This window comes from Pelophylax lessonae, assembly GCF_965119305.1.
Source record: "Pelophylax lessonae genome assembly, chromosome: 11".
NCBI classification, from domain to species: Eukaryota; Metazoa; Chordata; class Amphibia; order Anura; family Ranidae; genus Pelophylax; species Pelophylax lessonae.
Genome location: NC_138778.1, coordinates 188,314,722 through 188,339,625, shown reverse-complemented (window position 1 = coordinate 188,339,625; position 24,904 = coordinate 188,314,722). Strand labels below are relative to the sequence as shown.

General features: G+C 48.8%; 1 protein-coding gene across 1 annotated transcript in view; it reads left to right on the top strand.

Moving 5' to 3' along the window:
- The first annotated feature begins 3,736 nt into the window (after positions 1-3,736).
- The window catches only part of LOC309566734 (microtubule-associated protein tau-like), a 133,873-nt gene continuing 112,705 nt past the window's right edge, over positions 3,737-24,904 (top strand). The window contains exon 1 of the mRNA XM_082272006.1: positions 3,737-3,892. The gene's annotated coding sequence lies outside the window, so the exon portion shown is untranslated. The remainder of the gene's footprint in view (positions 3,893-24,904) is intronic.

Here is a 24,904-nt window from a genome sequence, read left to right as displayed (position 1 = left end):
GGGGAAGGGAAGGGAAAAGGAAGGGAGTAGTAGCTGGATTTTTCGGGTACCAAAGATTGAAGATACAGAAATAATAACATTTGTGTATTTTATTCAAAAAAAGTTAAAATTACTTAGGGAATATAACAAGACCGTTATGCAAAACAACAATGTGTATCAAAGCGGATTATCCCATTTCGAAGAGAATAAGAGAATATAGGTATCCCTGTATGCATTCCTCAACATGTTTCGCAGTCTTTGCCGCTTCCTCGGGAGGATTAATGGGTTGCGCTTATTCTAATAATGATAGAATATAATTAGTAGTAGTATAGACCACATAATGGATAAACATAGGTAGAGGGGAGCAAACAACCTCACCTGCTGTCACTGGCTGCCAAAGGTAACTCCTGTCGAGCCGAGCCACTCTTTTTTAAAAAGAGTCAGCTTATCTAATATTTTCTTCAAATATCCTCTCAGGTTTTTTTTTTTTTGGCCATTACACATTTGCCAAAGTACAGTCTATACCCTGTGAATGACCCTTCAAGAAGATAAATCGACCTTCTGGGTCAGCCAATCTTTCCTCCAAGGAGAACCTCACATCCTTTGAGAAACCAATTGCTACCCCCTTTGCTCTCTTGGTTGGTAAAGCTCCAGAATACCAGACCGGATAATATTTTTAGTATATTTTCACATTTGTATCTTGTGCGATGTATGTTTCTTGTAGAAATACTATACCGGCAAAGTTTCGTCTAAGCTCTTCCAATACCTTGTGTGTTTTAGTTGGCGTATTTAATCCTCTAACATTATATGTCAATAATTTTAGGGAGTTCATCTCATCTCTCCTTCCCCTCTCAACCCCTGAAATTTATTGCCTCTCCTTTTCCCACCCAACTTAAGCCGGACGCGGGGACAGAGGCATTCTCTATTGGTTCTCGGCGAGGACTTAAACCTGTGTTTCGAAGGGGAGGTCACATCAACAAATATTACTGTGGAGTCTGCACAACTATATTGTTCCTTTGATTCCAACCCATCTTCCTCCCTCCTTCCCTTCCCCCCAACTTCCTACTTAATTTCTCCCCCCCCCCCACTCAGCACCCCTCTCTCCTATGGCCGCCCCCCCCCTCCCCCCACCTGTCCCCTCCCTACCTCTGCACTTGGCTTGATGTTGGTTTGACTATCTCATGGTCCTGGAGTGGATAAAATGGCCCCTTTGCCCTTCTACTCCTTTCCTCTGGGTGGTGCTCAACCTAACTGCACGTGTGGCTTGCTCAATAGGGTTTAGGTCTGGAGACATGCTTGGCCAGTCCATCACCTTTACCCTCAGCTTCTTTAGCAAGGCAGTGGTCGTCTTGGAGGTGTTTGGGGTCGTTATCATGTTGGAATACTGCCCTGCGGCCCAGTCTCTGAAGGGAGGGGATCATGCTCTGCTTCAGTATGTCACAGTACATGTTGGCATTCATGGTTCCCTCAATGAACTGTAGCTCCCCAGTGCCAGCAGCACTCATGCAGCCCCAGACCATGACACTCCCACCACCATGCTTGACTGTAGGCAAGACACACTTGTCTTTGTACTCCTCACCTGGTTTCTTCCACACACGCTTGACACCATCTGAACCAAATAGGTTAATCTTGGTCTCAGCAGACTATAGGGCATGGTTCCAGTAATCCATATTGTTATGCACCGTACACACGTTCGGATAATCGGACGACTTACCGTTCGCATTTTGTTGCATGATACTAACATCGAAATTCAACAATGCGTACAAACCGTATGATTTTTGTTGTACGATTCTGGAAAAGCTTCCTGGTTGCTTAGCTATATATCAAATGGTGCAAAGCAAAACAAAACAATGGCAGCCAGGCTTTTTCGGGGCTATTTTAGTGTTTCTGATCATGCACTTTGTCGATCGACTTTTAGCGTACGCATACTGTACTGACGAAACGATTATCGTTCGAGAAGATGTCGTACGACAGAAGTTTTCCTGTTTGTCCCTTCGGATTTAGTTGGACCAACTGTCGTGATCGGCTGTCGAAAGCTGTGTACTAACGATCAGATTATCGTGCGATCAGGTCGAAAGCGAGTTTTGTTGTACGATTATCAGAACGTATGAACGGGCATTAGTCTGCTTGTCTTCAGCAAACTGTTTGCGGGCTTTCTTGTGCATCATCTTTAGAAGAAGCTTCCTTCTGGGATGACAGCCATGCAGACCAATTTGATGCAGTGTGCAGCGTATGGTCTGAGCACTGACAGGCTGACCCCCCACCCCTTCAACCTCTGCAACAATGCTGGCAGCACTCATACGTCTATTTCCCCAAAGACAACCTCTGGATATGATGCTGAGCAAGTGCACTCAACTTCTTTGGTTGACCATGGCGATGCCTGTTCTTAGTGGAAATTGCCCTGGTAAACCACTGTATGGTCTTGGCCACCGCGCTGCAGCTCAGTTTCAGGGTCTTGGCAATCTTCTTATAGCCTAGGCCATCTTTATGTAGAGCAACAATTCTTTTTTCAGATCCTCAGAGAGTTCTTTGCCATGAGGTGCCATGTTGAACTTCCAGTGACCAGTATGAGAGAGTGAGAGCGATAACACCAAATTTAACACACCTGCTCCCCATTCACACCTGAGACCTTGTAACACTAATGAGTCACATGATACCGGGGAGGGAAAATTGCTAATTGGGCCCAATTTGGACATTTTCACTTAGGGTTGTACTCACTTTTGTTACCATCAGTTTAGACATTAATGGCTGTGTGTTGAGTTATTTTGAGGGGACAGCAAATTTACACTGTTATACAAGCTGTACACTCACTACTTTACATTGTAGCAAAGTGTAATTTCTTCAGTGTTGTCACATGAAAAGATATAATAAAATATTTACAAAAATGTGAGGGGTGTACTCACTTTTGTGAGATACTGTATGTACATATACAGATATATACTTTGTTTGTGTATATATGTATATATATATATATATATATATACATATTGAGAGAGACCGTATAGGAGAGCGAATGGACCTTGTGATTGGTTGGTGTGTAGACCATGCAGTGTGATGTAGAATAGGAGTGTTCTGTGTGTACATATCATACATGTAGAGGTGGGGAGGGAGGTGTTTTGTAGTCTGGGCTCCTCTGCTCATTGTAAAGGTCACACTGCCATAGAGGCATACAATGAGAGTGTGTATGAAATTGGAGGAATAGTCCTCTATCACACCCAGGGAGAAGAGGAGCTCCCATTGGGAAGGAGGGATCCTCACACACAAAGGAAGATGGAGGGGGGGAGGAGGGAGAGACTGCTGCTGATCCTGTCTCCATGGCAACCCGCCGCAGCAGCAGGACCAGGCGGCTCTCTGCGCTCCCGCGAGCGCGCGCCTCACCTACCCCGCCCCCTCCGGGAGCAGAACGAGCGGCCGCGCGCTCTCTCAGGCTCAGTACAAAGTCCGTGTGGTGTTTTCCTCCAGAGGCCGGGGGCGCGCAGGCTCCGCCCCTTTGCCATTGACTTTGCACGGCGCAATACGGTGAGTTAGCGCTGCAAAGCTTTGAGTCACCCGTATACAGTGCACGGTTAGAGGGTGGGTAGGGGGGTTGAGTGATGTGACCCCGGAAATACAGCTGTCATTGTGTCATAATATAATAGGGACAGTGCCGCCCTTGTCACTGGGACTAGTGCAATGCTGGGAACTGTAACACTGGGCACATGCTGATCACTGCACGTTCCTTGTCCATGCCATGTGTCCTCCTGTCTAATCCATCCCCCCTCCCCCTCCTCCCCTTTCCTCACGTGACCCTACTCTTCTGACAGCTCCCCCTGCGCGTCCCCGCCGCTCGCTCCCGCCTCTCTCCTTCTCCTCCAGCTCTGCGGACCGAGGAGACACCGACACCGGCCAGCACCGCCAGGATAGCAGCGGCCAGGTACCGGGCATGTGTGTGTGTCTATGCTGTGCAGTGATCTGTGGATGGGGGGACGTGCACTGTTCTCCCCTAATATTGGGGGGGGGGGGGTGATGTGCAATTACCCTCCCCTAGTATTAGGGGGTGTGATGTGCACTGTTCTCCCCTAATATTGGGGGGGGGGGTGATGTGCAATTACCCTCCCCTAGTATTAGGGGGTGTGATGTGCACTGTTCTTCCCTAATATTGGGGGGGGGGGGGGTGTGTGATGTGCACTGTCCTTCCCTAATATTGGGGGGGGGTTGATGTGCACTGTCCTTAATATTGGGGGTGATGTGCACTGTCCTTAATATTGGGGGTGATGTGCACTGTCCTTGCATAATATTGGGGGGGGGGGGGTGTGATGTGCACTGTCCTTCCCTAATATTGGGGGGGGGGGTGATGTGCAATGCCCTCCCCTAGTATTAGGGGGTGTGATGTGCACTGTTCTTCCCTAATTTTTCTTGGGGGGGGGGGGGTGTGATGTGCACTGTCCTTCCCTAAAATGGGGGGGGGGATGTGCACTGTCCTCCCCTAATATTGGGGGGGGGGTGATGTATACTGTCCTCCCCTAATATTTGGGGAGGGGGGGTTGTGATTAGCACTGCACTCTCCTAATATTGGGGGGGGGGGGGTGATGTGCACTGCCCTCCCCTTATATTGGGGGGGAGGTGATGTGCACTGCCCTTCCCTAATATTCGGGGGGGGGGGTGATATGCAATGTACACTCCCCCTCCATAGTACTGGGGAGTGATGTGCACTGCTCCTCCCCTAGCAATTGGGGGGGGGTGTTAAATGCATCACCCTTCCATAATACTGGGGCATGATGTGCATTGGAGGGGGGGGGGTGATGTGCCCTGCCCTCCCCTAGCACTGGGGAGGGGGGTGATGTGGCACCTGAGGGGGATGATGTACACTGCCCTCCCCTAGCACTTGGGGGGTGATGTGCACTGCCCTCTCCTAGCCCTGGGGGGGGGGGGATTTGCACTGCCCTCCCCTAGCACTGGGGGGGGGGGGGTGTGCACAGCCCTCCCCTAGCACTTGGGGGGGGGGGGAAGATGTGCACTGCCCTCCCCTAGCACTTGGGGGGGGGGAGATGTGCACTGCCCTCCCCTAGCATTGGGGGGGGGGGGATGTGCACTGCCCTCCCCTAGCATTGGGGGGGGGATGTGCACTGCCCTCCCCTAGCACTGGGGGGGAGATGTGCACTGCCCTCCCCTAGCACTGGGGGGGGGGGAAATGTGCACTGCCCTCCCCTAGCCCTGGGGGGGGGAGATGTGCACTGCCCTCCCCTAGCCCTGGGGGGGGGAAGATGTGCACTGCCCTCCCCTAGCCCTGGGGGGGGGGGAAGATGTGCACTGCCCTCCCCTAGCCCTGGGGGGGGGGGGGGAAGATGTGCACTGCCCTCCCCTAGCCCTGGGGGGGGGGAGATGTGCACTGCCCTCCCCTAGCCCTGGGGGGTGGGGAGATGTGCACTGCCCTCTCCTATCACTGGGGGGGGGGGGGAGATGTGCACTGCCCTCTCCTATCACTGGGGGGTTTGCATTGCCTTCCCCTAGCACTGGGGGGGGGGGATGTGCACTGCCCTCCCCTAGCACTGGGGGGGGGGGATGTGCACTGCCCTCCCCTATCACTGGGGGGGCTTGCATTGCCTTCCCCTAGCACTGGGGGGGGGGGGAGATGTGCACTGCCCTCCCCTAGCACTGGGGGGGAGATGTGCACTGCCCTCCCCTAGCACTGGGGGGGAGATGTGCACTGCCCTCTCCTATCACTGGGGGGTTTGCATTGCCTTTCCCTAGCACTGGGGGGGGGATGTGCACTGCCCTCCCCTAGCACTGGGGGGGGGGGGGAGATGTGCACTGCCCTCCCCTATCACTGGGGGGGCTTGCATTGCCTTCCCCTAGCACTGGGGGGGGGGGGAGATGTGCACTGCCCTCCCCTAGCACTGGGGGGGGAGATGTGCACTGCCCTCCCCTATCACTGGGGGGGGGGGGTTGCACTGCCCTCCCCTATCACTGGGGGGAGGGGGGGTTTGCACTGTCCTCCCCTAGCACTGGGGGGGGGGGGGAGATGTGCACTGCCCTCCCCTAGCACTGGGGGGGGGGGAGATGTGCACTGCCCTACCCTATTACTGGGGGGGGGGGTTTGCATTGCCTTCCCCTAGCGCTGGGGGGGAAATGTGCACTGCCCTCCCCTAGCACTGGGGGGGGGGGTGTGCACTGCCCTCCTCTAGCACTGGGGGGGGAGATGTGCACTGGCCTTCCGTAGGATGGGGGGGGGCATGTGCACTAGAATTGGGGGGGGGGGGGGTGATGTGCACTGTCCTTCCATAGTACAGGGGGGGGGGGTGCTGTCATCACATTGAGCGAGAATGGGGCACATGAACCCTCCATTGTATGTCTGTGTGTATCTGTCTATCATCTCCATACATATAGATTTATAGATGACTAATGACTATATGGTCACACTACCGTTCTTTATGCCCCTCCCCCTTAACCATCACCTTGTACAACGTTACCGACTGCCGGTTGCAAAGCGAGAACAAAGAACGGGATCTCCAGGAGCCCCCCACCCCATCCCCCACCATGACCACTTTTTATATCTATTAAAAATAAATCATCCTAAGATATATCTAACCCCCCTCCAGAAATGTAGAGGCATGTGGCGGCACTAAATGGGTTAAAGGCGACGAAGTGAGGCGGTGGATTGTGCTGCTGCTGTGACATGCTGCTGCGAGGTGTGGCAGATCTAGCTCTGCTGTCTGTTCTGGGTATAGAAGGGGTTAAATTCTGCTTATCTGCATCACCCCCCCCCCCCACCCCTGCTCCATGCTCCTGTGCACATACGTGTTCTGGTAGCGGCACCATGCATTGTGTGTAGGGGAGAGGTGAACACAGGAGTGATCAGGGGCTCTTTAATCCAAAGACATGCCATGTATTGTTCTATGATTCACCTATGTAATGGGATTGGTTCCATGTCCTGCCTCCGTTCCTATGGAATTCTATAGGGTGTCATTTAATATCCAGTGTCCATGTCTATATAATACTATTGAAAGTGGGGGTCATTTTACTGTGCTAGGCATGGGTTGATGCCCTACGTCCATTCCTATATAATATAATAGAAAAAAATGAATATATATAAATTTAATAAAATTTTAATTTAATTTAGAAATGAAGAGACTGTTTATTGTCCAGTGTTCCTTCCTTTGTAATATAATAAAAAGTGGGGATCATTTTACAGCACTTGGTATTGGTTGATGCCCTTCATCCATTCCTATAAAATGCTATAGAAATGGGGGTCATCTGCCAGCGCTGGGTACGGATTAATGTCCAGTGTCTGTTATTTTCTAATACAATAAAAAGTGGGGATTATTTTCCAGCACTGGGTATGGTTTGATATCTTGCATTCATTTCTTTGAAATGCTATCAATTCCTATGTAATGCACTAGGTAGTGGGGATCATTCTCCAGCACTGGGTATAAAATAACGCCTGGCACCCATTCCTATGTAATGCACTAGGTAGTGGGGATCATTCTCCAGCACTGGGTATAATGTAACGCCTGGCGTCCATTCCTATGTAATGCACTAGGTAGTGGGGATCATTCTCCAGCACTGGGTATAAAATAACGCCTGGCACCCATTCCTATGTAATGCACTAGGTAGTGGGGATCATTCTCCAGCACTGGGTATAATGTAACGCCTGGCACCCATTCCTATGTAATGCACTAGGTAGTGGGGATCATTCTCCAGCACTGGGTATAATGTAACGCCTGGCGTCCATTCCTATGTAATGCACTAGGTAGTGGGGATCATTCTCCAGCACTGGGTATAAAATAACGCCTGGCACCCATTCCTATGTAATGCACTAGGTAGTGGGGATCATTCTCCAGCACTGGGTATAATGTAACGCCTGGCGTCCATTCCTATGTAATGCACTAGGTAGTGGGGATCATTCTCCAGCACTGGGTATAATGTAACGCCTGGCGTCCATTCCTATGTAATGCACTAGGTAGTGGGGATCATTCTCCAGCACTGGGTATAAAATAACGCCTGGCACCCATTCCTATGTAATGCACTAGGTAGTGGGGATCATTCTCCAGCACTGGGTATAATGTAACGCCTGGCGTCCATTCCTATGTAATGCACTAGGTAGTGGGGATCATTCTCCAGCACTGGGTATAAATTAACGCCCGGCGTCCATTCCTATGTAATGCACTAGGTAGTGGGGATCATTCTCCAGCACTGGGTATAATGTAATGCCTGGCGTCCATTCCTATGTAATGCACTAGGTAGTGGGGATCATTCTCCATACTGGGTATAATTTAACGCCCGATGTCCATTCCTATGTAATGCACTGGGTAGTGGGGATCATTCTCCATACTGGGTATAATTTAACGCCCAGCGTCCATTCCTATGTAATGCACTAGGTAGTGGGGATCATTCTCCAGCACTGGGTATAATTTAACGCCTGGCGTCCATTCCTACGTGGTCTCATTCCTGTGCTGGTGGACATGCAGACAGATGCTGTGGATCATGCAGGCACGGTGACATAATCCTGATTAAACACAGAGCATGCTGAATATGGATGGGTCATTTGCGCTCTGCTAGCATCTGGCATCAGCAAGCATGGCTCCTGAGGGGCGTTGGCATTGCATGCCCTCGCTGTGCGGTAGGTAGGACGCAGGAATTTCACCTTGTGCTCTCGTTATTTAATTTCCTAGTATCCAGTGCCTAATTTTTATTTATTACAATATGTGTAATTGATGTTCCAGTGCTGTAATATCGGCTGCAGTGCCACGGCAAAGCTGAGCACGTTTTTTTTTTTTTTGTTTTTTTTTTAATAATAAAATTTGCATACAATACCCTATGCAGCGACAACAGTTTTTTTTTTTTTTTGGACATTTTTTTTTTTTTTTTTATATTGTGCGTGGACACACCCCTTGCAGCACAATGTCGCTCCACTTTGCAGATGTTGGTCTATCTCTCTCGCACAGCAGTCCATGCTGCGCCCTCCCTGGCTGTATCAATCCCGGCTTTTGTCTCTCTCCCAGCCCCAAACGCTCGGTCCTTCACAGCTCCTCCGCCACATCTGTTGGTAGTTTACTCTCCAAAATCCATTTCACGTTTTTTTTTTTTTTGTTCCTGCTTCCCTCCCCCTTCTGGAATACACAAGGGGGCCGACAGTGTCTCTTGTCCCTGGCTTTGGCAATGCTCCTCTCCCCCTCTCCTCTCCTCTCTCTCTTTCTTTGTGTTACACAACAGCCAAAGCATTTAATTCTAGGTTTTATATCCCGCTATCAAAGCATCAGATTTGTTGTGAGCTCACCAATAATATCCTTTTGTCTCGTAGTCAGCCCTGAGCGAGTCATCCATATCCCTCTGCGAGAACGCAAGCTTGGATTATATTGTAATGGAAGATATACTCTAATACCTTTCTTTTCTTATTACATGAAACCTTTCTAGTTCTATCATCTTATATAGAGCTGAATGTATTTGTAGCCTGGCCATGCTGGTGTTCTTTGTGTGCAGTTCCATCTCTCTATAAACTAGGTTTATTTTTTTACAATTTTCTTTTTTAGCTGGAGGATTAAATTGGATCATAAATTAATTTATATTGTATGCCATAGAAGCCCTGACTGTGAGCCCATCAGATTATCTGTGCGTGCGTTTTATTAATGGACTACAATACAAGCTTGAAGGCTTACCACTACCAGCGTCCAGAAGATGCAGAGTCATATTTTTTATTGTAAAATGTGAATTCCTAGTAGTAACCTATAGCAGCTTGTCAGATTCCAACTTGTACTGGACCATCTCCAGCAGAGTGAGCTTTGATTGGTTGCTTCAGGTTCCTTATGGCAGTGGTCCTCAACTCCGGTCCTCAGGGCCCACTAACAGGCCATATTTTAAGTATTACTTTGGGGAGATGCAGACTAGAGTACTGCAATCACTGAGCAGCAAATGATATCACCTGGGATGTATTTCAGTTATCTTGAAAACCTGGCCTGTTAGTGGGCCCTGAGGACCAAGGTTGAGGACCACTGCCTTATGGAGTCCACTTGGTCATTATGGTAGTTATACTTGTTCTTAGGGCTTGTTCACGTGGTTGACTAGACAGTTGCCCCTCTGAAAAGCATTCTGTGATGGACTGCCTTTTAGAGGGCATTTAACAGCGGCGAGATGTCGCCTCCTCACTGTTTGCTTAAACCACAGGTGTCAAACACAAGGCCCGCGGGCCGAATGCGGCCCCCCCACTCCTCTCCTGCACCTGCGGCACCCCCCTTGTCTCTGCCCCCATGTCAGGACCCGGACTTGTACCTGGGACCGCCAGTGTGTCTGGCAATGACTCTACTTGCTGAGCCACCTGGAATGCTGGACAGCTCCTTGGACAAATCCTTGAATGATCTTGCCGTGAATCTTGATTGCCTTGAACCTTGAACTCTTTGCTCCTCCCATGAACTTCCTGATTTAAGCCATGTCTCTGCACTTCCTGGTCGCCAGAATATTGTGCCTTCACCAGCCAATATCTCGCTTGTCTCTCCTGCTGCCGTCCCTATCTTTGCTACCGTTCGTTATCGACACTTGGCTTGTTTCTCGACTACGCTTTTGCCTAATCCCGACCTGCAACTACTTGTTACCGACCTTTGGCTATTCCTAGACTACCCTTCTGCTTGATCCTGACCTGCTATATCTGCTACTGGACCCTGGCTTGCTCACCTCCTGGTGGGGCGATCCTGAGGACCGCGACCTGGTACTAACACGCACCAAAATATATCTCCACCATCAGGAGCGCTGGTGAACACCGGTTAGTACTTAGATTCCGCACCTCACGTGAGCCTGCGTCATCTGCCAGTGTGACCTGCCTGTGTTCCTATCCAGCTGGTTCCTGTGTAAGATGCTATAGCTATTGGTCTTCGAGCCTGACTCCAGATCGTGACACCCCACCTTGTCTCTGTAGTCCACAGCAGAGAGGACAGAACTCATTTGCAAGATCCTGCACTCCTCTGTGCAGCTGTAGAAAGGCTCCTCTTTGCCCCCCAGGATATGGGGAGCTCTGGACATCTAATCCTACAGATGTAACCGGCCCTTTGAGGGTAACCATAATACTGATGCGGCCCGTGATGAAATTGAGTTTGACACCCCTGGGCCTTAAACCCTCAAAATGGTTGCAGGGCGGCAGTGGTGCTGGCCTATTCACTTGAATGGGAAACATTTTTGCTGTTGTATCCCCATCCAATGGTGGCATGCCATGTAAAGCTGGCCATACATGGATCAAAGTTTGGCCAGTTCAGCAATCACCGGCCAAGAGTCAATCCTTCTATGGGGCAGACTGATTATACCCAAGTTGATCCATCGATCCACTTTGCTATAACCAGCCCGTTGGATTTTTTTTAAATGCGATTACTGCTAGCAGCTATAGCCACTAGCAGTAATCTTTGTGTTCTACTGGCCATGAAGATTTCCCATTGGCACAACACAATAGCTTTGCCGAAGGCATGGGGGAATCAAACTATTTTTTTTTCTTTCCTCCCATGGTGGAAGGAAAGAAAATCAAGTAATCTATGGGATACTTTACTTATAACATTGCGGCAGCAGTATGGCGGTTGGTTGGTGGCTTTCCTATCCTTACTGGATGTCATATGAAGTCCTGTCAGGAAGTGCCGATAACGCGGCCACGGAACACAGCCAATGACTGATCAGAGTATCGGCTAGCTGTCGGTACCATGTGACGGTCGTGACCAATCACAGCAGGTCACAGGACAGTTGTACACAATGAATAGCTTCCTTTCATGCCAAAAATTATGTTGCTAGCTGTGATTGGTCAATTTGATCATGGTACAGACATGGTCAATCGCAGCCCATCTGTACCATGTAATTTTCTTTGACCATTTACAATATTTATAAGACCCCAAACTCCTCTGCACTAGAAAGTATTCAAAACGCCAAGAACGACTTTCTATTTTTAAAACTGGTGCCTTTAGGAAGCCGGTAAACTGGAAGTGATGTCGCTTCTCGGATACTAGATCTGAGACCCAATCAAAGCCTATTCCAGCTTTGCTCAGGTGACCGGCCAGCCGACGGATGTGGCGGCTGGTCGCTTGGACCTCCTGGTTGGACGGGAGACCCAGGCGGATCGGCGGGAAGGTGGCGGGAGGGGGATGTCCCCTCCCACTGCTTGTAATAACAGCCGAACAGCTGCTTAGCCGCATCAGTTGTTGATACAAGAAAGCTGACAGTCCTTACCCCGGTACAACAACTTGAAGCAATATCGGTAAAGTATCTGCCTGATACTGATACTTTGAAAAATTCTCGAATATCGGCCATAATAATTGGCTGCTCCGATAATCGGTCGACCCCCTATTTATTGCATATCACTGCTTCACAAAGGAGTTGCACAGTCCACCGACTCAGTCCATCCCTGTTACCTGTTTGGGGTCCCAACTCCCTGGAAGGGGGAGGGGAGCTAAGGTATGTTATGAGGTGACCTCTTCTTTTCAGTGAGGGGCGTAAATAAAATGTTAAACTGCAACATTTCAATAAAGTAAAAAAAAAGAAAAGGTAAACAGTGGCTTGCGTTGTAACAACTCAAAGCACCACCCCCCACACAACATACACCAGCCTGTATTGTTTTAGCATGCAGGCTGGTGTAGAAGAACTGTTGCCTATAGCAACCACTCAGAAAATGCTGGCTTCCTCAGGCAGGGTAGAATGCAGTAACCCATAGCAACCAGGATCCAGTTTACTGGAGCTAGGAGGTGCCAGATGACCGCACATTGCTGTTTTTGCTTAAAGTGTTACGAAACCCCGGGCTCTGCATTCACTATATCTGATCGCAAAAGTGAGTCGGCGCTGGTGGAAAAACAATCTCAGAAGGGGCTCAAAAGTGAGTTCCCTATTCGCATACGTGTAGTACAATCTTCTTCTGATAAAATATGGTGGGAATTATCATTTACACAATTCTGTAAAAATTGTGAGAATATATAAAAACTGCTAAAATGACCAAGTAAATCCGACTGTGAAAAAGTCTAGTAAATTCCGAATCATAAAGGCTTAGTATCCGGATCCTAAAACAAATGGTGTATTTATCTTCAATATAAATATACAGATAAAATTCTGAATCCTAAAATATGTGTCCAACTCTTACAAACAGAAATATTTCTGATAAAAGTTATAAAATGGTATGTATCCAAATCCTAAAACCACTGGTGTATCTGTCTTCAATAAATAGATCAATAATAGTAAAATCCGAATCGTGTCAAGTATGTATCCGAATCATACAACATATATATACGATGATATGATTCAGCAGTATATAGCAGTCTTATGACTTCTATTAGTGTCTGGTTAAAGCTTGTAGGAGGAGTTTTCATTCTACTCTGACCCTCTGTCTGGACAATGCTGATTGGCTCTGTGCGGATAACATGCACTCTCCCTAGAAAAAAAAAAAAAAAAGCTAGCAATAGACACCAAACTGAGCATGTGCAGTCTAACTCCTAATGCTCTGTTCTATCAGGAAATGGATTGGAGACAGTGGAGAAAGGGGAGGATCAGAGCGATGGGGTCAAACAGCCATTTTACACATTGCAGATGATTATCCCCTTAGGTTCCACAGCGAGTATGACAAGTCTGCATCTACACACTGATTTTACTGTTGTGGGTTTAGTAACACTTTAATTTTTATATTTTGGACCAATCAGGATGGAACCTGATTGGTCTGTTCTAACACAGCGGCCCCGTAGACTGTAGCGTTCATTGTGTAGGGTGATTGGATTTATTATGCTGGAATTTTAAAAACATTGGGAGAATTTTTGGCAGTCAGGTTTACGTGTTTTTTTCTATTTGTGTGGATTTCCCATCCTCCACCTGTCCATGCACGGTTTTGTCTGGCTGCCCTTGTGTGTCGGCTGTGAGGTGGAAGCCATTTGTCTCGCTTAGTATAGACGGGAGCATTTTATGTCTCTGCTGAAGCACCAGCTTTGTCTGTCGGGGATAAATATCCTTTTTTAGCAGGAATGCTTGTCCAATGGATTGTCTCACTTTATCCTCCGTGACACGGCAGGAATGGTGTCACTGGTTGCCTCACTGGATATTTTTACTTCAAAATAGGGGATTGGCGATTGGTTTTAGCGCTGTTGTCTATAGAATCTTGAAGTCCGCAGGATTCCTTTAGGACAAGGCCTCATCTCCATGGAAACAAAGTGCTGGGCCCAAATGTTGTTAACTCTCTACAGCAGGGGTCCCCAACCTACGGCAAGCGGGCACATGATGAGAGGAAGGAATCGTAACTGGAGCAGCTGTGCATAGCAACCAATCAGCTTTTATCTTTCATTTTCAAAGCGTAACCCAACAAGCTGCAGATAGAAACATGGACAGCCGCTCCAGATTCTGTCTGCTCCAGTTTAAATAGATTTCCCTCACTACGGTCTCTTCCAGAGGTATTGCTGTAATTGTTAAAGAGGTTGTAAACCCATACGAAGATTTATTTTTTATTTTTTTTGACCTGAAAGAGAAACACATAATGAGCTAGTATGCATCGCATACTAGCTCATTATGAAATACTTACCTTAGAACGAGCCCCCGCCGTGCCGTCCGCTTACCTGTATGACGGGCGACATGTCCAGTCGCCCATCTTCTGGGATCGCGGCATCCGGCCATCTGATTGGCCGGAGCCGTGGTGACGTTACTCCCGCGCACGCGCACGGGAGCCGATGGTCACTGCACGGGGCTCTGAAGAAACGGCACCAGCGGCCGTTCCTTCAGAGCGCACGCGCCAGTGACGTCACTGGCTGCATGTAGGGTAAATATCTCCTAAACGGTACATGTTTAGGAGATATTTACAGTACCTATAGGTAAGCCTTATCATAGGCTTACCTATAGGTAAGTGTCAGAGGAGGGTTTACTTCCTCTTTAACCCACCAGACTGGCATTTAAAAAGCCTGGCTTGCCACTCTGTACCCGTTGCCCATCCTCCTCCCTGATCATGTACTGGCCCTTCTCCCTGTACCGGCATGGGCCTAGCAGTGGCTACGGATGCTGGTGTAGGATGTGTTGAAGTCAGCCCCTCTATCCTTCTCCTCCTACAAGTGGAACTGCTAGCTGCAGCAGGTATGCATGTAAAACCCCAGTGTTACTGATAGTAAAGGATTTGAGGCTGATCGGAGGTGTGAAGGTGCAGGAATTGGGGCTAATCTGAAGCCTCAAGGAGCAGGAATTGGGGCTGATCTGAGGTGTGAAGGTGCAGGAATTGGGGATGATCTAAGGTGTGAAGGAGCAGGATTTGGGGCTGATCGGAGGTGTGAATGGGCAGGAATTGGGGCTGATCTGAGGCCTCAAGGAGCAGGAATTGGGGCTGATCTGAGGTTTGAAGTTGCAGGAATTGGGGATGATCTGAGGTGTGAAGGTGCAGGAATTGGGGCTGATCTGAGGTTTGAAGTTGCAGGAATTGGGGCTGATCTGAGGTGTGAAGGTGCAGGAATTGGGGGTGATCTGAGGTGTGAAGGTGCAGGAATTGGGGCTGATCTGAGGTGTGAAGGAGCAGGAATTGGGGCTGATCTGAGGCCTTACAGAGCAGGAATTGGGGCTGATCTGAGGTGTGAAGGTGCAGGAATTGGGGATGATCTGAGGTGTGAAGGTGCAGGAATTGGGGTGATCTGAGGTTTGAAGTTGCAGGAATTGGGGCTGATCTGAGGTGTGAAGGAGCAGGAATTGGGGCTGATCTGAGGCCTTACAGAGCAGGAATTGGGGCTGATCTGAGGTGTGAAGGTGCAGGAATTGGGGATGATCTGAGGTCTGAAGGTGCAGGAATTGGGGATGATCTGAGACCTTAAGGTGCAGGAATTGGGGCTGATCTGATGTGTGAAGGTGCAGGAATTGGGGATGATCTAACGCCTTAAGGAGCAGGAATTGTGGTTGATCCGAGGCTTGAAGAAGCAGGAATTGGGGATGATCTGAGGTCTGAAGGTGCAGGAATTGGGGATGATCTGAGGTCTGAAGGTGCAGGACTTGGGGATGATTTGAGGTCTGAAGGTGCAGGAATTGGGGATGATTTGAGGTCTGAAGGTGCAGGAATTGGGGCTGATCTGAGGTATGAAGGTGCAGGAATTGGGGTGATCTGAGGTATGAAGGTGCAGGAATTGGGGCTGATCTGAGGTGTGAAGGTGTAGGAATTGGGGCTGATCTGAGGTATGAAGGTGCAGGAATTGGGGATGATCTGAGGTCTGAAGGTGCAGGAATTGGGGATGATCCGAGGTGTGAAGGTGAAGGAATTGGGGTGATCTGAGGTATGAAGGTGCAGGAATTGGGGATGATCTGAGGTATGAAGGTGCAGGAATTGGGGATGATCTGAGGTCTGAAGGTGCAGGAATTGGGGATGATCTGAGACCTTAAGGTGCAGGAATTGGGGCTGATCTGATGTGTGAAGGTGCAGGAATTGGGGATGATCTAACGCCTTAAGGAGCAGGAATTGTGGTTGATCCGAGGCTTGAAGAAGCAGGAATTGGGGATGATCTGAGGTCTGAAGGTGCAGGAATTGGGGATGATCTGAGGTCTGAAGGTGCAGGACTTGGGGATGATTTGAGGTCTGAAGGTGCAGGAATTGGGGATGATTTGAGGTCTGAAGGTTCAGGAATTGGGGCTGATCTGAGGTATGAAGGTGCAGGAATTGGGGTGATCTGAGGTATGAAGGTGCAGGAATTGGGGCTGATCTGAGGTGTGAAGGTGAAGGAATTGGGGTGATCTGAGGTATGAAGGTGCAGGAATTGGGGATGATCTGAGGTCTGAAGGTGCAGGAATTGGGGATGATCTGAGGTCTGAAGGTGTAGGAATTGGGGCTGATCTGAGGTATGAAGGTGCAGGAATTGGGGCTGATCTGAAGTATGAAGGTGCAGGAATTGGGGCTGATCTGAGGTATGAAGGTGCAGGAATTGGGGATGATCCGAGGCCTTAAGGAGCAGGAATTGGGGCTGATCTGAGGTATGAAGGTGCAGGAATTGGGGATGATCTCAGGTCTGAAGGTGCAGGAATTGGGGATGATCTGAGGTGTGAAGGTGCAGGAATTGGGGGTGATCTGAGGTGTGAAGGTGCAGGAATTGGGGATGATCTCAGGTCTGAAGGTGCAGGAATTGGGGATGATCTGAGGTGTGAAGGTGCAGGAATTGGGGTGATCTGAGGTGTGAAGGTGCAGGAATTGGGGATGATCTGAGGTGTGAAGGTGCAGGAATTGGGGTGATCTGAGGTGTGAAGGTGCAGGAATTGGGGATGATCTCAGGTCTGAAGGTGCAGGAATTGGGGATGATCTGAGGTGTGAAGGTGCAGGAATTGGGGGTGATCTGAGGTGTGAAGGTGCAGGAATTGGGGATGATCTGAGGTGTGAAGGTGCAGGAATTGGGGTGATCTGAGGTGTGAAGGTGCAGGAATTGGGGTGATCTGAGGTGTGAAGGTGCAGGAATTGGGGGTGATCTGAGGTGTGAAGGTGCAGGAATTGGGGATGATCTGAGGTGTGAAGGTGCAGGAATTGGGGTGATCTGAGGTGTGAAGGTGCAGGAATTGGGGTGATCTGAGGTGTGAAGGTGCAGGAATTGGGGTGATCTGAGGTGTAAAGGTGTAGGAATTGGGGATGATCTGAGGTGTGAAGGTGCAGGAATTGGGGATGATTTGAGGTCTGAAGGTGCAGGAATTGGGGATGGTCTGAAGGTGCAGGAATTGGGGATGATCTCAGGTGTGAAGGTGCAGGAATTGGGGATGATTTGAGGTGTGAAGGTGCAGGAATTGGGGGTGATCTGAGGTGTGAAGGTGCAGGAATTGGGGGTGATCTGAGGTGTGAAGGTGCAGGAATTGGGGATGATCTGAGGTCTGAAGGTGCAGGAATTGGGGATGATCTGAGACCTTAAGGTGCAGGAATTGGGGCTGATCTGATGTGTGAAGGTGCAGGAATTGGGGATGATCTAACGCCTTAAGGAGCAGGAATTGTGGTTGATCCGAGGCTTGAAGAAGCAGGAATTGGGGATGATCTGAGGTCTGAAGGTGCAGGAATTGGGGATGATCTGAGGTCTGAAGGTGCAGGACTTGGGGATGATTTGAGGTCTGAAGGTGCAGGAATTGGGGATGATTTGAGGTCTGAAGGTGCAGGAATTGGGGCTGATCTGAGGTATGAAGGTGCAGGAATTGGGGTGATCTGAGGTATGAAGGTGCAGGAATTGGGGCTGATCTGAGGTGTGAAGGTGTAGGAATTGGGGCTGATCTGAGGTATGAAGGTGCAGGAATTGGGGATGATCTGAGGTCTGAAGGTGCAGGAATTGGGGATGATCCGAGGTGTGAAGGTGAAGGAATTGGGGTGATCTGAGGTATGAAGGTGCAGGAATTGGGGATGATCTGAGGTATGAAGGTGCAGGAATTGGGGATGATCTGAGGTCTGAAGGTGCAGGAATTGGGGATGATCTGAGACCTTAAGGTGCAGGAATTGGGGCTGATCTGATGTGTGAAGGTGCAGGAATTGGGGATGATCTAACGCCTTAAGGAGCAGGAATTGTGGTTGATCCGAGGCTTGAAGAAGCAGGAATTGGGGATGATCTGAGGTCTGAAGGTGCAGGAATTGGGGATGATCTGAGGTCTGAAGGTGCAGGACTTGGGGATGATTTGAGGTCTGAAGGTGCAGGAATTGGGGATGATTTGAGGTCTGAAGGTTCAGGAATTGGGGCTGATCTGAGGTATGAAGGTGCAGGAATTGGGGTGATCTGAGGTATGAAGGTGCAGGAATTGGGGCTGATCTGAGGTGTGAAGGTGAAGGAATTGGGGTGATCTGAGGTATGAAGGTGCAGGAATTGGGGATGATCTGAGGTCTGAAGGTGCAGGAATTGGGGATGATCTGAGGTCTGAAGGTGTAGGAATTGGGGCTGATCTGAGGTATGAAGGTGCAGGAATTGGGGCTGATCTGAAGTATGAAGGTGCAGGAATTGGGGCTGATCTGAGGTATGAAGGTGCAGGAATTGGGGATGATCCGAGGCCTTAAGGAGCAGGAATTGGGGCTGATCTGAGGTATGAAGGTGCAGGAATTGGGGATGATCTCAGGTCTGAAGGTGCAGGAATTGGGGATGATCTGAGGTGTGAAGGTGCAGGAATTGGGGGTGATCTGAGGTGTGAAGGTGCAGGAATTGGGGATGATCTCAGGTCTGAAGGTGCAGGAATTGGGGATGATCTGAGGTGTGAAGGTGCAGGAATTGGGGTGATCTGAGGTGTGAAGGTGCAGGAATTGGGGATGATCTGAGGTGTGAAGGTGCAGGAATTGGGGTGATCTGAGGTGTGAAGGTGCAGGAATTGGGGATGATCTCAGGTCTGAAGGTGCAGGAATTGGGGATGATCTGAGGTGTGAAGGTGCAGGAATTGGGGGTGATCTGAGGTGTGAAGGTGCAGGAATTGGGGATGATCTGAGGTGTGAAGGTGCAGGAATTGGGGTGATCTGAGGTGTGAAGGTGCAGGAATTGGGGTGATCTGAGGTGTGAAGGTGCAGGAATTGGGGGTGATCTGAGGTGTGAAGGTGCAGGAATTGGGGATGATCTGAGGTGTGAAGGTGCAGGAATTGGGGTGATCTGAGGTGTGAAGGTGCAGGAATTGGGGTGATCTGAGGTGTGAAGGTGCAGGAATTGGGGTGATCTGAGGTGTAAAGGTGTAGGAATTGGGGATGATCTGAGGTGTGAAGGTGCAGGAATTGGGGATGATTTGAGGTCTGAAGGTGCAGGAATTGGGGATGGTCTGAAGGTGCAGGAATTGGGGATGATCTCAGGTGTGAAGGTGCAGGAATTGGGGATGATTTGAGGTGTGAAGGTGCAGGAATTGGGGATGATCTCAGGTCTGAAGGTGCAGGAATTGGGACTGATCTGAGGTGTGAAGGTGCAGGAATTGGGGATGATTTGAGGTCTGAAGGTGCAGGAATTGGGGATGATCTCAGGTCTGAAGGTGCAGGAATTGGGGATGATCTGAGGTGTGAAGGTGCAGGAATTGGGGGTGATCTGAGGTGTGAAGGTGCAGGAATTGGGGGTGATCTGAGGTGTGAAGGTGCAGGAATTGGGGTGATCTGAGGTGTGAAGGTGCAGGAATTGGGGTGATCTCAGGTGTGAAGGTGCAGGAATTGGGGATGATTTGAGGTGTGAAGGTGCAGGAAATGTGGTTGGTCGGAGGTGTGAAGGTGCAGGAATTGGGGCTGATCTGAGGTGTAAAGGTGTAGGAATAGGGGGTGGCCGTAATTTGCCATAAACAGATCAGCTATGTTTAAAAATAAGCCATACAACTACGGTGGACTGTTGTTCTCTGGGATGCCTGTTATCAAATGCTTATAAAATGACAGTCTAATGTGGAAAAGTTTGCTGAGCAATGCTGGCCCCAGTTCTTCTGTATGGGTTACAGCACTTTACACTTCTAGAGAATGGAGCTGGTTATGAAATTAATGCAGACTCATCAATTTTGGGAGTTAAATGTTTCATAACAAGTGACTGTTGGTCCTTTGCTGCTCATAGCAATCACATTCATCGTTCCCTTCTACTAATGTAATATTAGAGGATGTATTGGAGCATCTAGTTTCGTGAAACCTAGACTGCACGAGATGGCGCTTTCTTCACACACAAGACCGGATCAAAGGGCGCTCTACCTGTGCCCCTGTTGGAGATCTCTCCTCCCCTCCTGTCCCAATGACTACTGTATATCGCTGATACAGGAGGTGAGGGCAAAGCGGGACAAAGACCAAACTTAAAACCAGATAGAGACTCTAACCTTCCATGCTGTGTCCAGTAAAGTTATGGCTGGAGCTCATGAACCATAGTCAATCCATGTGTTTAACCACTTGCCGCCGCAGATATACTGCGGCAGGCTAGCTCGGCTGCGTGACCCACTGTACCGTACGGCGGTTCGCGGCAGTGCTCCTGGGGGCACGCGCCTGCCTCCATTAGGCAGCGGGGAAGCTGATCCACGGGGACGCCGGTCACTCACGATCGCTCCCCGTGGAGAGAGAACGGCGGTCAGCTGTTGTAAACACGGCAGACTGTTGTTCTCTCTGGAATGAACACAGAGCGCCTGTGATCCTCCCATTTAGGATCACAGGTCTCTGTATTCATTTCACAAGTCCCTCACCCATACAGTTAGAAAACACACCATAGGCTCACACTTCACCCTTGGATCGCCCCCTGGTGTTAACCCCTTCCCTGCCAGTATCATTAGTATAGAAACAGTGCATATTTTTAGTACTGATTACTGTAGTAATGTCACTGGTTCCCCCCCCCCCCCAAAAGTGTCAAAAATGTCAGTTAGGGGTCCGATCTGTCCACCGCAATGTTGCAGTCCCCCTAAAAATCGCAGATCGCCGCCATTACTAGTTAAAAAAATAAAAAGACATAAATCTTTCCCCTAATATGTAGACACGATAACGTTTGCGCAAACCAATCAATATACACATATTGGGATTTTTTTTTTTACCAGAAATATGTAGCGGATTACAAATTGGCGTAACATTATGAAAAATTTGATTTTTTACTGTTTTTTTTTTTTTTTTTTTGGGGGGAATGTTATGTAGCAAAAAATGGAAAATATTTATTTATTTTTCTGAATTGTCGCTCTTTTTTTGTTTATAGCGCAATAAATGATAATCACACAGGTGATCAAATACCACCACAACAAAGCTCTATTTGTGGGGAAAAAAAGGACATCAATTTTATTTGGGTACAGCGTCGCTCCACCGCGCAATTGTAGGTTAAAGTAACGCAGTGCTATATCGCAAAAAAGGGCCTGGTCATTAAGAGGGCAAAACTTTCCGGGGCTGAAGTGGTTAAAGAGGGGTTGAGGGGGTCGGGCGTCTCACAACTGCCATTCAAACCTTCAAGTCCTGCTGCTGATTGCTGTCAGCTCTGATAATGTGTGTCTATGGGGAAATCACCTGTCTGATGCCTCGTACACACGTTCAGATAATCGTACGAAAATAATTGCTTTCGACTTGATCGCACGATAATCTGATGGTTAGTACACAGCTTTTATGACAGCCGATCATTACAGTTCGTCCAACAAAAGCCGAAGGGACAAACAGGAAAACTTCTGTCATACGATAACCTAGTGAACGACAATCGTTTAATCAGTACAGTATGCGTCCACTAAAAATCGACCGACAAAGACCGCGCATGATCAGAAACACTAAAATGGCACGGGAAAGCCTGGCTTCCATTGTTTTTGTTTTGCACCATCTGATACGTAGCTAAGCAACCAGGAAGCTTTTCCGGAATAGTACGAAAAAAAAATCATGCAGTTTGTACGCATTGTTGAATTCGATATTAGTGTCATGCAACAAAATGCGAACGATAAGTCGTCTGATTATCTGAACGTGTGTACGAGGCATAAAGCTGGATACACACTGTACAACTTTTGTTGTTTTGATTTCCTTTAGGCTACGTTCACATGTTAGCGTAGCGGACCACGGGCAGAATCACTGCGATTCTGCCCGCGATCTGGAAATCATTGCAAATCGCGGGACGCCTGTGCGTTGCCGTTGATTTGCAATGGCACCCCAAACACTGTGCGATGTTGCCGCGATTTCCGCCTGCCGAATCACGGTAACATCGCGCAAACAAAATCACGGGTCGCATGACGCACGAAATAAGCTCTTGTACCTTTTTTGGGCGTCATGCAACCCGCGATTTTGTTTGCGCTATGTTACCGCGATTCGGCCGGCGGAAATCGCGGGCAACATTGCACAGCGTTTGGGGTGCCATTGCAAATCAACGGCAACGCACAGGCGTCCTGCGATTTGCAATGATTTCCGGATCGCTGATCAGAATTGCTGGTGATTCTGCCCGCGGTCCGCTACGCTAACATGTGAACGTAGCCTTAGATTTACCTTTAACCGTGTAGTGAAAGGGCCTGCCTGATTGCATACACATCTGATTGGCTGGAGGCGCGATCACATCACTCCCGCGCACGTGCGCGGGAGCCGCCGTTCACGGCACAGGGCTCTGAAGGAACGGCACGGGTAGCCGTTCCTTCGGAGCGCATGCGCTGATGACATCATCGAGTGCACAAACTGTAAATATCTCCTAAACGGTGCAAGTTTAGGACATATTTATAGCACCTATAGGTAAGCCTTAATATAGGCTTACCTATAGGTAATTGTCAACAAAGTGGGTTTACAACCACTTTAAAGTGTTTAGGTATGACCTCAAATTCTATGGTTTTGGTAAATCTAAAGGAAAAAATCCAAAGAAAATTGTATAGTGTGTATCCAGCTTTAGACACTTGAATAGGCAGCCAGAGGCAGCGGAATGTTCAGGAAGACGTGCTAAGTGTACGTCTCTTCCATCACTGATGGTGACTCAGATGAAAACTACTGACCCCTTCTTCCCCCCAGGTACGTTCATTTATTTGACATTTGCAATTTTCAAAGAGCATAGCTCCTTTATCATATGCAGGCACACACGCAAGTTTGCAAATAAACCTTTTATTGTTTCCCTTTGTTCTGCTGTTCTTGGAGACTCATTAAGGCCCCTTTCACACATACGGTCCGTTTGTCCGTTTTTCATCCATCCGTTGACGGATGAAAAACGGACATCAATGCATCTCTATGTAAAAACGGATGATCATCCGTTAACATCCGTTTTCATCCGCTTCCGCGAATGTCCGTTTCTTGGAACGGATGAATGCCTTATTTTTCATCCGTCAAAAAAACGGATTGGATGAAAAACGGATGTAAACGGACAAACGGTCTGTTTTTCATCCGTTTTTGCATTGGTAGTGGATGTAAAAAAAATGGATGAAAAATGGATGAAAAACGGGTGGAAAACGGATACATTTTGATGTGACTGAACTGATGAACTGAACGGACCGTATGTGTGAAAGGGGCCTACGGAGTCTGCCAATCCAGATTTGCTTTCCCGATACACTGTTACCAAAAGTATTGGGACGCCTGCCTTTGCACGCACATGAACTTTAATGACATCCCAGTCTTAGTCCGTAGGGTTCAATATTGAGTTGGCCCACCCTTTGCAGCTATAACAGCTTCAACTCTTCTGGAAAGGCTGTCCACAAGGTTTAGGAGTGTCTATGGGAATGTTTCACCATTCTTCCAGAAGTGCATTTGTGAGGTCAGGCACTGATGTTGGAGAGAAGGCCTGACTCACTCCGCTCTAATTTATCCCAAAGGTGTTCTATTGGGTTGAGGTCAGGACTCTGTGCAGGCCAGTCAAGTTCCTCCACTTCACACTCACTCATCCATGTCTTTATGGACCAATGTGAAAACAGTGATATGATAAACTTTTGATTAAACTATTACGGGGCCTAAAAAATCAACTATTGCAGAGATTGTACTAGGGGTCAGTCTGTGCCCCTCTGACTAACCTGGGGGGATTGTACTGGGGGACAGGTTGACCTGGGGGGGGGGATTATACTTGGGAACAGATTGAGTTTAGGGGGATTGTAGTAGGGGACATGGGGGGGGGATTATAATTGTGGGATTGTACTGGGGGACTGAGTAACCTAGCGGATTATAATGGGGGGATTGTACTGGGGGACAGAGTAACCTAGCGGATTATAATGGGGGGATTGTACTGGGGGACAGAGTAACCTGGGGGATTATAATGGGGGATTGTACTTGGGGACATACTGGCCTGGGGGGGGGGGGATTATATTGGGGGACAGACTGACCTGGGGGTAAGGATTATACTGGGTAAAGGGTGGTAGACTCCATTGGGGGGGATTATACTAGGAGGCAGACTGACCTGGGGGTAAGGATTATACTGGGTAAAGGGTGGTAGACTCCATTGGGGGGGATTATACTAGGAGGCAGACTGACCTGGGGGTAAGGATTATACTGGGTGAAGGGTGGTAGACACCCTTGGGGGGGATTATACTGGGAGACAGACTGACCTGGGGGTAAGGATTATACTGGGTGAAGGGTGGTAGACTCCCTTGGGGGGGATTATACTGGGAGGCAGACTGACCTGGGGGTAAGGATTATACTGGGTGAAGGGTGGTA